This window comes from Kogia breviceps, chromosome 17, assembly GCF_026419965.1.
Source record: "Kogia breviceps isolate mKogBre1 chromosome 17, mKogBre1 haplotype 1, whole genome shotgun sequence".
NCBI classification, from domain to species: domain Eukaryota; kingdom Metazoa; phylum Chordata; class Mammalia; order Artiodactyla; family Physeteridae; genus Kogia; species Kogia breviceps.
The window spans coordinates 5158549-5171439 of NC_081326.1; positions in this window are offsets into that span (position 1 = coordinate 5158549).

Genomic DNA, 12891 nt, shown 5'->3' on the forward strand with positions numbered 1-12891 from the left:
CTGAAGGAGTGAGGCAGGAGCCTTGCAGAGATCTGGGGAAAGCAACCCAGGCTGCAGACGCAGCAAACACTCAGGGGGAGGCTGGCCCACGGGGCTGAAGGGGAATGAAGGGGGATCAGGTAGGGCCCGTTAGCTGTTTAGTGAAGTGTCTAAGAAAGAAAAATGTTCTAGAAATCAAATGCCACTTAGGGAAAAGTCCAGGTTAAGCAAACTTAAGCTGGTTCTCTGGGACTTTTATCGAGCCATTAATCTCCAAAAGGCAGTTTTAGTGCAAACTGTTTCCTAAGTGAATGTGAGTCCAGAACCACTTTTGGGGAAACTCAGTTCTGTAGAGATCACAGAAGCAAGCTGAGGGACAGGAGGGTGGACGGGTGGCTGTGCAGGCTGATTTGAGGGCCCCCAGCTGTGTCCCCAGCGTTCCCTAACCAGCCTGAGACATTCAACCATCAGAGAAAGAGGGGGAGGGCTAGAGGGAGCTGCTGCGTCAGGCAACAGAGAGAGCGTCATAAAAATATGACATTTTCCTTACACATAGGAATGGAACTAAGTCCCACTATCCCTTACTACCAATTGGCACGTTGGTCAGTCCTATTTTTTTTTAATAAATTTATTTATTTATCTTTTTATTTTTGGCTGCATTGGGTCTCCATTGCTGCGCACGGGCTTCATTAGTTGTGGCATGTGGGCTTCAGTAGTTGTGGTGCGTGGGCTCAGTAGTTATGGCTCACGGGCTCTAGAGCACAGGCTCAGTAGTTGTGGCGCACGGGCTTAGTTGCTCCACAGCATGTGGGATCTTCCCGGACCAGGGCTCGAACCCGTGTGCCCTGCATCGGCAGGCGGATTCTTAACCACTGCACCACCAGGGAAGTCCCTGGCCAGTCCTATTTTTATTTTCTCTATTAATAGCATTTGTGTAACAGAAAAGTAAATAATACAGAATAATATAATTTCAAATAGACACCTGTATTCATATCTTTAATAATAAAGCAATAACACATATGTGTATAATTGTATATATACATATATAGTGAGCATACACTATATATACATATATAACATGCATTTCCTTAAATATACGCGAGTATATATATATATACTACTATATATACTATATATATACTATATATACTACTACTATACCTATATATGTATGTAACGTACATACATATACTATACGTAAACGTATTATACATAACATATATAACCTATGCTAAATGTACAATATGTATAATATACACACGTACTAGAAATATATTTATAAATATATGTATATGTAGTATATACATGTATATGTGTGTACATGCGTGTGTGTGTGCATGTGTGTATGTGTGTACGTACGTGTGTGTGTACATGTGCCTATACGTGCATGTGTGTTTGTATATGTATATGTACAAGCCGGTCCCCCTGCTTGAGCTCAGAGCTCAGCGGTGAGCTGGAGGAGGCATTAGCCACCAGCCCAGCCTGGAGAAGAAAGACCACAGGAACCATCAAAACCATGGAGACCAGCGATCCACAGGGTGAAATCTCCTAGAGCCAGAAAGGCAGTGACCTAGGCTGAGCCGACCACAGGGGCTGGGGCACTTCCGAGAGCTCAAGCCTCCCAGCCCCTGCCCACGGAGACATCTCCAGCCTCCGACCTGCTACTGGGCAGGGCCAAGACCCTCCCCGACTCCCAGAGCCTTCCCTTCCTGCCGTGAGCCTTCACCAACGCACTCACATTGGCTGAGCCTCAGTCTCCTCACCCGTGAAGGGGATACGCTGTTGCCTCCTTCCCAGGAAGTGCGAGGGTTAAATTTGTAAGCACAGGGGGCGGTGCCTCCCCGCCTCCTTCCTGCTGCGCTCTTTCCTTCCAGGAAGGACAGACCAAATGTAGTGTCACCACAAAGGGGGTGAACTTTAGGACAGGATTAGCCACGAGAAAATGGCTTTCATTCACTTACATAAGAATTACCACTGCAGGCCTGAGTCTGGAACCCGGAAGGGAGTCAAACAGGTGAGCAGAGGAGAGGGCGGGGCATCGCGTATGGAGCTCCGCCCACCCCTCTGCCACACTTGCTTTCCCAGCAGGAAGCAGCCTTGCTTCTGCTTATGACAGTTATTCATTGCACAGAACATTTGGCAGTAAATCATGGGTGGCCTTGTGGCATGTCTTCTGTAGTGTTTCAATTTGTTGTTAGAGATTGTTGTTTAAATCTTACCTTAGTCTATTTAACTTTTCCCAGCGGGAAGGCGATGGGAAAACCCACCCATGGAAATTTTCACACTGAGGCTTCATCTGGGAAAACCCACTTTGCATACGCGCTGCCCTGGCATTAACTCAAATGCAAATTGACTTCCTAAGACTTTCCAGTGTGGGTTTATCTATAAAAGTAACTGTAGTTCAAAAAATAATTGTGGTTCCAATGCGGGGGGGGGGGGGGGGGGGGTGGTAGAGGCATAGACACGTGCAGTTAATTAAAGACCTAGAGAGACCATCCAGGCTCTGAATTGAACGCTGCCATTCCTTTCATTATGCATCATCGTGAATGCCTGCAGTCCAATATCATTTAATTGCTTTAAATTGTTTTCCATTGCGCTGCATTGGTGCAGTAATAGGAACTTCAGTTGGGGGGGTAGGGAGGGAGGGAAACCAAGGACACAGAGAGAGAAGCTTCCCTGAGCGCTGAAGACACTTGTGTGCTGGACTTGCTGCAATAAAGCTTTCTGTAGAACTCATCTGGTATGAAAACTCAGCAGCGCGCCGTACCTTACCTAGCAGACAAGCATTTATACCTACTCACCGTGGCTCGGGGCTCAGCTGTGCAGCATGGTGTTACGGCCCTGAACGTGAAGTAGAAGGAGGCAGCTGGCTGCAAAACAGACCAAGAGTGGCAATTGAGTGAAAAACACATTTACAGAGCTCACCTGAGATCCTTCTCCTACCGCGGCCCAGGAGGGCTGAGGGGCTGCAAGACCACCAAACGAGACTGAGTGATGTTCTAGATACTGTTGGAAATTGAACACTGGAAGGCTTAGAAGTGTTACATCCAAAGGATTTTGTGTGAATGCTTTTCTGGGGGGGGAGGGGGGGTGTGTGTTCATACTTTCATCAGAGAAGTTGTGCTCTGTAATTTAGGGATGGAAAGTGTGACCAGAGGGTGCCAGCCTCTGCACTGTGGGCGTTGTTTACTGCTTCTTGCTCTATCTGAGCTGCTATTTTAGGCACGCTGATCTCATTTCCACCCTGAGACCTTGCAGATAAGATGGATGTCCCTGCAGATAAGACAAGGCTGCCTGGGGAGCTGCAGACACCCTCCCCGGGACGGTTCCCTACACACTGGCCAGTCAGAGACCAGCAAAAACAACGGCCTTTTCTCTCCAAAGGGCCCACGGTGTCCAGCAGAGCCCCTTAAGCCCCCAGCATCACTGACCTCTGCGTGAGGCAGCATCTCTTACGTGACGGCAGTCTGTGAATTCGGTAGAGGCGGGTCCTTCACAACGGGGTGCAGTGCTCCCTGCAGGACAGAGGGGAGAGTCTGTCCCAAGGTCGGGGATAGAAGGAGCGAGCAGAGACCCCACACCCACCCAGGAAATTTAGAGACAGAAGAAGGGAAGGGCAGCAAGCCAAGGCCGCTTCCAGGACTGAAGGTCCAGGCAGGTCAGGTAATGATCGTGGCCTTGATCTTGTTGCTGTTGTTCTGATTGGTTAAGTGCTCAGAGCAGGTTAACCTCTAACAACTGTTCTTCTCTCTCGAAATTAATACCTAGGTATTTTGGCCAGCAGAGGTGTTGTTGATTATGTCTGATGCTCCAGCAGGACAGCACCGAGTGCGTCTCCACAGAGCAGGGGCGGCTGGCCTGCGGGGGCCACACGGCTCCCCGGTACCCGCCTCGGAGCACGGCCACGGATCCAGGACACACACGGGGGCCCGGTGTCCTGCGCTCAGCTCCACTCGCTCAGAGGGAACTAGGCACGGTCCGCGCGCGCCACGCTCCCGGCCCGCGTGCCCCACGAGCCGCGCCTGCTTTCGCGGGAGGGGTACACGCACCCCTCACCTCCGCCAGACGCCGAGGCTACTACCCCCCGCGCCTCCCACCCCATCCGCTCTCAGCAGGGCGTTCGAATGTGACTCGGTCCCAACTCCTGGGCCGCCTGACCCAGCCCGAGGTCCCCCAGTGAGAAGTGGGGGGAGGAAGCCCTGGGGGGCCCGGAGCTGCCGGGCCATCCCCTAGGGGGAGGTTTCTGCCCCGCCGTGGGCAAAAAATAAAGAAAATCGCCCCTGCCTTTTTGCATCAGTTTGAGCGGGGTTTTCTGTGGCTTTCCAAGAGGTTCTGACTACCGGCCTCTGTAGGGTGTCTGTTGGGAGAGTGTGTTAGTTTAAGGACAGTGAATGCTTGCTCAGAGCGGGAGGAAGTTTCTTCGACTCCTGCTCTCCTTGGACTCTGTCCACATGACGACTCCTTAGAGCATCAGAGCAGAACTGTCCAGAGGCAAGGGATCAGCGGGTGTTAGGATGGTCTGGGCCGAAGGGCGCCACTCGGCCCCCCCCCCGAGTCAGGGGGCCCCCTCCCCAGGAGGTGATCTGCCCTCTGACATGATGGGCCCTTTCAAACGTAAACTTGTTTGTTCTGATCACACAAGTGATACCTAGTTATAGAAAAACTGGAAAACAACGGTAAGATAAAAAGAAAAAGTAACATTGCTCCCTAATTCTCACTGTACGAGTAGGTCAAGAGGTTGCTCGTTCTGGTCTCTCCCTGCAATGCCCTTTAAACACCCAGAAGGGGCTGTGTCTTTTTCGCTCTTGTAATTCCAAGATCTAGCCCTGTGGCTGCCTCATAGCAAGTACAGCGATCAATTACACTAGTGAGTGAGTAAGGAATGCAGCGGTAAAAGGCACAAGGCAGTACTTCCAGACCGTCCAAGCCCCCACAAAACATCATATATGCAAGGCACCCGGGGTTCACGGGGGCTACCTGCTGCTGGACACAGAAAGCCAGGCCTCCTTGGATGCCCGAGCCCTGCTTGGCCATCTGTCTCAGGTACATCTCAGGATACAGCTGGGGGAAGCTCGGGTGTGGTTCTGCACCGCACTTGGCTTTGGAGTCAGACTTGCATTCAGTCTTGGCTCAGAGACTCGCTAGGCTTTTGAGCGTCAATAAATGTCCGATGCAGTGATCTCATCCACTGGGCTCTGTCCTCCCAAGATGCCCAAGATGCGGTCTTCTTTCCACCCAAAGGATCGAAGCTCAGCTGCACGGTGGCTTTCCTTGGCCCTCATTCCGAGACAGGGAGTGTCGCCCTTGGTGTATGAGCTTGAACCTGGACCCACAAATCTGAAGTTGGACACATTTCCTTTTGGATGGATTATCCTCATGTTTATAAATTGGATTCATTTTGGGAAACAACAACGGGAAGATAATAGGAGTGATCAAACTTTTAGAATAAGATATAATTGTAGAATAAATGATACATGGATCAGTCTTAGGAGGTTTTTCAAAATGTAGCTTAGAATCATTCCCATCACAGAGCTCCAGAGTATTTTTAGAAATGACACGTCTGTGAGAATGCATAGAGCATCTCCCACAGTGACTGCTCTGAAGTTAAGCCTCACTTAGATGCATGAGTTCCAGCCAGTTTACTGAAAAGCAGCTGTGTCACTGCAACACGACACAGCTGCAGTCACCCCACAAACACCCAGTCACCTTAGTTCGGGAACATGTTCATCTGGGGTTGAGTCTCCTTCTCACCGTCACAGAGATTTACCGTCTAAGAGCCTTGGGGGCACGAACCCAATCAACAGGGGGTTTGTCTTGCCCCGACCCAAAAAGAGCCTGGTGACCCCGTTCAGCTCCAGGTGTGGAACGATGTTTAGGCTTTTATGAAAAGCCCAACTAGAATCATTAGTGAGGAGGGGCAAGGTTATTCTTCAGTTTTTATAGTCATCAGGGTTTTTTTAAACATCCTTATTGGAGTAAAATCGCTTTACAATGGTGTGTTAGCTTCTGCTGTATAACAAAGTGAATCAGCTGTACGTATACATATGTTCCCATATCTCCTCCCTCTTGCGTCTCCCTCCCACCCTCCCTATCCCACCCGTCTCGGTGGTCACAAAGCACCCAACTGATCTCCCTGTGCTATGCGGCTGCTTCCCACTAGCTCTCTATTTTATATTTTATTGTATTTATTTATTTTTACATTTGGTAGTGTCTGTATGACCATGCCACTCTCTCACTTCGTCCCAGCTTACCCTTCCCCCTCCCCGTGTCCTCAAGTCCATTCTCTATGTCTGCGTCTTTATTCCTGTCCTGCATCTAGGTTCATCAGAACCATTTTTGTTTTTTTAGATTCCATATATATGTGTTAGCATACGGTATTTGTTTTTCTCTTTCTGACTTACTTCACTCCGTATGACAGACTCTAGGTCCATCCATCTCACTACAAATAACTCAATTTCGTTTCTTTTTATGGCTGCGTAGTATTCCATTGTATATATGTGCCATATCTTCTTTATCCATTCATCTGTCATATTCATCAGTTTTTTATGCTAAGTTCAAGCTCAGCTCTTAAAATTCTTTTTTGGAAATTAAACAGAGTTCAACAACCATGGTAGTTTTCTTTCTACATGATGTAAAATTATATCAAATAGCTATTTTAATGAATACTACATTGAAATAAAGTATATTATGTGATGCTCTAGTATATATTCATGGCATTCGGTATTAGGCCATTCTATATTATATTAATTGTTGGCACGTTATGCCATATTAATAACAATCATCAAAATATACCCTGTCTCTAAGGATTAAAAAAACACAAAATAAAAGCGGGAACCGGCCTCTAGTACATTCATCTTATTAGTTAGGTGTAGGCACTGAATTCTCGAAGAAACATTAAGAGAAAAGAGTATGATTCCCCCTCTGCCCGGCTGGGGAAACTGAGACAGGCCACTGGGCAGGATTTAGATTTTGCATGTCCAATCTAGAGTGTTATCTCGGGGCCTTAATTCCCGGAGTAAAATCCATGGGATGTTGAGGTCTAACCCAATACTTGAAGGGAGGTGTGTTGGGTTTTTTTCTCCCTCTAAGACACAAGCACACCTCTCTGACGGGGCCTGTCGGGGACGGGAGGCGGAAGCTCGAGCACTGTTTCCCTCCACAGAGGCCAGGCTAACCAAAGGGTCCCCTCATGGTGACAGGAATTCAGGCACAGTGTCCTTTGGTCCCATGTGAGCCCCGCTGGAGGTGGGTGGCTGGGACAGTGTTGGAGGGAAAGCATCCCAGGGTAAGAAGGGCTCCCTCAGAGCTGCCTGTCTCGGTCTCTGCCCATGAGGGCCCCTTGGCCTCGAAATGTGCTCTTCGTCTCCCCAACCCTCACTAGCAAATGCCTGCCCCCTCTTCACGCCTCAGGTTAAACACCACTTAGGCGATTACACAGCCTTCCCTGACACCCCTCAGGACCCCACAGCACTTTTTGCAGATTTGTCTACTTGCAATCCTTTGCGCATGTATTGATCATCTTATCTTTGGCATTACACAGTAAGCTCCATGGGGAGGGGGCGGTGATGCCTTATTGTCTGTTGTACCCCCAGTGCTTAACCGCAGTTCCCAGGACGTAGCTAAGAGTTAATAACAAACATTTATTGAAAGAATAAACAAACTATGTAAATTCCTTGAAGCAAAGTCTTTGTCTTATTCACTGTTATACTATCAGAGTTCAATTCAGGCAATGAATGAATGCAGAAGCAATGATGGATTAGGATTTTACCATTTTACCACCAACACAGCAATAATTGATTCAGGCAAGAGTCATCAGTGGATGCTAAAACTGATGGATGCGTGCTTGGTGAGGAACAAGGATATTTACATGGCCTCCAAGAATCTCCCCACAAATTCCTAGCTCGTTATAAAGGGACAAATAGTAACCTTCTAGTGGAGAGCCTAGTGGATGCCACCTTAACCAGCGGGTCCAGGTTGACGTCACTAATATAGGGACAAACCATCCGCACCTGGTACCTGATAAGATGCTCCGAAAGGACAGAGCATCGTCTATGTCGAGCCTGCGTGGGACAGGAATTGAAATACGGAAGGAGCGGAAAGGTTTTTAGTTGCTTCTCATGACAAGCCCAGTGACACGGGAACCTTGTGATTATAGGAAAGGCTCATTCCTGTGGTATAAACGACGAAGTAGATTCAGTGCAATTTGATGACTTGGCAACAACAAGGCTAGAAAGTATCAGAGTCGGACCTCTCAGCAGGACGTCCAGCTCCAGCCTAAGTCTCCCCTCCACTTCCGGCTGCCTCTCTCAGGCCTCAGACATACAAGAAGGGTTAACGGGCGGCTCCAACAAGGGGAAGGAGGCCTAGTGGTGAGTGCACGGAGAGGGGTGCTGCGGACTCAAGCTCCTTTCTGTCCTGCCTGGGCCACCGGCCATTGGTGGGAATACACAGGAGGGACCCTCTGCACCCCTAGTTCCCTTTCTGGAAAAGACAGTTCCTGCTTCATCTATGATTCTAAGAAGTAGATCCTTCTGTACAAACTTTCGTTTCATAGACTTTGCAACCACTCATTTTCAGTGTGATTTGGAAACTTGCTACGCACATTGTAAGAGAAGCAATTTCCTTCAGAGTCAGATGTTTTGACAAAATGACTACATTATCTTAGATTTGAGACAGGAGAAAAGAAAGGAACCTACTTCCTTTCTTTTGCCCACTAGGCAAACCCTTGCAAGTAGGATAAAAAATCAAGCAAATCTCCCAGTGTCCCCCGACAACAGGTCAAAATCATTCATTCATTTGTTGAATCATTTACTAGTTGAACCATACTTTCCAAAGCCACATCTCTAACAAAAAAATCTTCATTATATAAAAATCTTCTAGCGCTTAGAAACCTAAGTCTTGATTTGCTGAACTAAACAACAAAATGACTCGCCCCCACCCTGAAGAGGAAAGAGTTCCTGCTTAAATGTCTTCATCGTGGGACATTTAATGCACATCTGTTGTGTGCAAGGCATTCTGCTCCAGGATATCAAGGAAGGTTTAACGTAGGACATGAATGGGTGGGGGGATAAAGGACTGGTAGACTTTGTGCATGTGGATTTGGAAGGTAGGGGCCCTACAAGCACATACCAGGGGTGGGAAGGATGGGGCTTACACGAAGGACCACCGGTCGTTGGGTTCAGTTACCTGCGCCGGTGTATGAATATCAGAGTGGGAAAGGTAGATAAGGGTTAAGGAAGTTGAACTCTGCTTTGTAGCCATTTAGGATTCCTTAAGAATGATCATTTTTTTTCACAGAAGCTCCATGCTTCAGGAGTTGTTTTGTTTGTTTGCTTAAATGATGCTGGAATGTCTGGAATGTCCCCTGTAGCTTACAGGCCACGGGAGGGAGCTGGAGCCCAGACCCGGCAGCAGAAATGAAACCTCTGATTGAAATAGGTGCTTGAAGCACAGTGAGTTGGAAGGGTCTCAGGGTTTCTTCTCCATTTAAATTTTTTATTCTCTTTTAAAATACTATACAGCGAAAAATGAACAAGGCTTCTCAGCCACCAGACAAGGCTGGTTTCCCTCTTGGGGGACCTTGTCACCGCCCTCCGAACACACCCCTGCTTCTTCTCCAAAACCCTCCCTGCGCCCCCATCCACTTATACCCTTGCTATCCCTGTCTTCCTCATGATGAGGCCCCAGAAAGGGGGCACAGGATGGGAAGATGTCTGCTTCTGGCTTCTCAAGTAGCTCCTGCACAACCTGAGCGGATCGTCTCAGCTGTGACTTTAGCCTCAGCTCTTTCTAACCCACCCAGGCAGGAGTGGGGCGCTCCAGGCCTGGAACAGGTGTCCAAGACCCAGCAGAGAGTTGCATGAAACCTCCAGTGCAGCCTGCCTGCCTCACCGCACCATGGCCCTCACGGCTTCTGCCCGGCTCTGGAGCTGCTCTTATCTACCAGGGAGGGGGCAGCAGCGCGGCTTGGGTCCCCCCAGCCTCCAGCGGCTAGTGGAGGGGTGCGTAACAGGGTCACCTCCCTCTCTCTCCTCCCCCCTCCCCCCAGGGGGAGGGGAGCCTCTCTCGTTCCCCATCAGACTGGATATGCCTTTGTCCTCTAAGGCCCCAAAACAGCCCGTAAATACCTGATGCCCAGGCAGAAGCTCTTGCCGGGGTCTGGGTCTCAGCGACTTCCAGCCACAGTCCTGGGAGCCTCTGAGGAAGCACTCGCGCGCTCCCGGCTCAGGCCAGGCTCTTCTTCCTGGGGCTCAGGGTCCCTTGCTGGAAATGTGTCCAGGCTTGAAGCATTCTCAGAAGCTCCCCCGCTGCACGTCGGAGATGTCTCTGGAGTTGGCCCAACGCTGGACTCACGTACCTGAACATGAACCAGCTTCTGTCGTGTGTCTAGAGGAAGGCCAGGCTATGGAGAAGAGCAAGGACAAATTATCTGAGAGAAAACCACTGACGAGATAAATGAAGGTTTTGCCCCTTGGCTCTAAGTACCTGCACGGCTCTCAGAGGGTGTGTCTGCTGATCTGCATGCGTTACCTGGCAAGGACATGGCGAGGACACCCACAAAACGTCCAGCGGGCCCATTCAGAGGGGGACGGGGAGCGGTCTGGGCACCGGTGCCGGCCTACGGGACGCTTGTTACTAGTTCACGAAGAGATACGTTCGCAAATAATGAGTCCACGTTCAGAAACGTTTCTGGCGACTTGGCGTGGCCGCACTATCCAAGCATCTGATCCGGAGCCCCCGTGTCACTGGGCAGAGAACACACTGGTCTGCGACAGATTGGAAAGAAAAGCAACAGCAATGGACACAGAGCCAAAGAGACCCTTGGCTGCGGCTCGTGCCGCCGGCGGTGCCGTGGAGGGCACAGCGGGGAGGGGGCTGCATGTCAGCGGGTCGTCATCAACTGGCTTTGAGTGCCAGCTGTGTGGCCGCAGCCGGGGAAGGGGGGCTCAGTACCGTCCTTGAGGAGCTCTCAGTGCGGTCGGGAGAGTAGACGGCTCAACGGACGCCCGGAACCCGACCGGACAGACGCCAGGATAGAGCTTTTTACTCTGAGGGTTGACCGCCCAGCACCTCCGAAGCAAGGGGGCTCTTCTTGGCCGTTTGGGATGCCTGGTGCCCACGACGACAGTGTCCACTTGTTGAGCACGGACACGGTGGCAGACTCTAAATTTAAAACTCTACATGCATTATTATTACTATTATTATTCTTTGCCACGCCGCGAGGCTTGCGGGATCTCAGTTCCCCAATCAGGGGTTGAACCTGGGCCCTGGGCACTGAAAGCGAGGACTCCCAACTACTGGGCCGCCAGGGAATTCCCTATATGCATTATTTATTTAACCCCCCCAAGAACCCTCTGTGACCTTACTGTCACTTTCAATTTATAGGTGTGGAAATTGGGGCTCAGAGAGGATAATAAATCTTGTTCAAGATCATAGATTTAATAAATGGAGCAACCAGAGTTCACAGATTGCCCGACTTCAGAGCTCACATTCTTAACCCCAACTCCACTGCCTTGGATTGATCCCGTTGTCTTCGCCTGTGTGGCGGGTGGGCGGGGGAGAAAGACCCTGAACTTGTGGAAGGCACTGCTTCTTTAGCAGCTTACAACGGTTGGCACGGAGGAGACCACTGTTGCGCAGATATGTATCCCCTCCCTCCTCAACCAGACTCCGAGGAAGACGTGTACCTCTGATAGGGAACGTGGTCCTGCGACTAGCTTGGCTGAGAGAATGTGCCGGCGGGCCCGCTCTGAGCACAAGAGCAGCACGTGTTGCGTCCTGACCCTCTTGTGCCTCTGTCAGTCTTGGATATCCAGTGATCTGAGGAAGATGGAAAGTAAATGGCGCGCGCCCAGATCCATTTCACAGCACAGCCAGCCTGCGCCAGCCTACACCCACCTAACAGGCAGATGAGTGAATAAGGAATGAAAGCTTCTTGCTGTCCGTCATGAGGCTTTATAATGGTGACGGGTCGTTTTGCAGCACTACCTGGTGATCGGCATGTTCAAGAAATAGTTGTTGGACAGTGAAGCCTTGGGGTGCCTTGGGGGCACAGAGAAAGGTACTGACTCAGTGGGAGGGGAGAGACAGGAATCCTCCCAGGGGAGCGCTTCTTTGAGCTGGTCATTTATGCAAAGCTTATCCAAGAATGGATCAGTCCGGTCAGCACCACCGAGTCGGGGATTAACATCAATTAGATGAGTGAAATCCAAAAAACGTAGATTCAGGGCTTCCCCGGTGGCGCAGTGGTTGAGAGTCCGCCTGCCGATGCGGGGGACGCGGGTTCGTGCCCCGGTCCGGGAAGATCCCACGTGCCGCGGAGCGGCTGGGCCCGTGCGCCGTGGCCGCTGCGCCTGCGCGTCCGGAGCCTGTGCTCCTCAGCGGGGAGAGGCCAGGACAGTGAGAGGCCCGCGTACTGTAAAAAAAACAAACAAAAAAAAAACAAAACAAAAACGTAGATTCATATAAAGTGATGTAGATGAGCTAGAAAAGACCTTTTAATCTAAAGGATTAAAGTTAATACTACTAAAATTTGCAGCTTCAAAGCATAGTGTCCTTAAGTTTTATCACAGTTCAGTGTCTCAAATCTGAGATGGTCACAGCTGTCCCTTCGTCCTGTACAGCCATTGATGTCACATGAAGCCAATGGTGAAAGTACAGTCCTTCCTTTCTCTCTCAAAATAGGGATGTTGACTCAGTCCCTGCATCTCTCCTTCGCAGCCAGGGCTCAAAGGAGAAGTGATGAAATGCCACGAGGTAGATAACGTACCTACGATTGTCAGTGTGAAAGAAAGCCCGCAGTGCTGGCAAACTTCCCCCCAAAAAAGGCTGCTCTCAAAAACTCCTGGCTGGAGTTTTTGCAGATGCAAGAGGCTTAAATAAACATCCAAACTTTCTCATGCTTATCAAGAT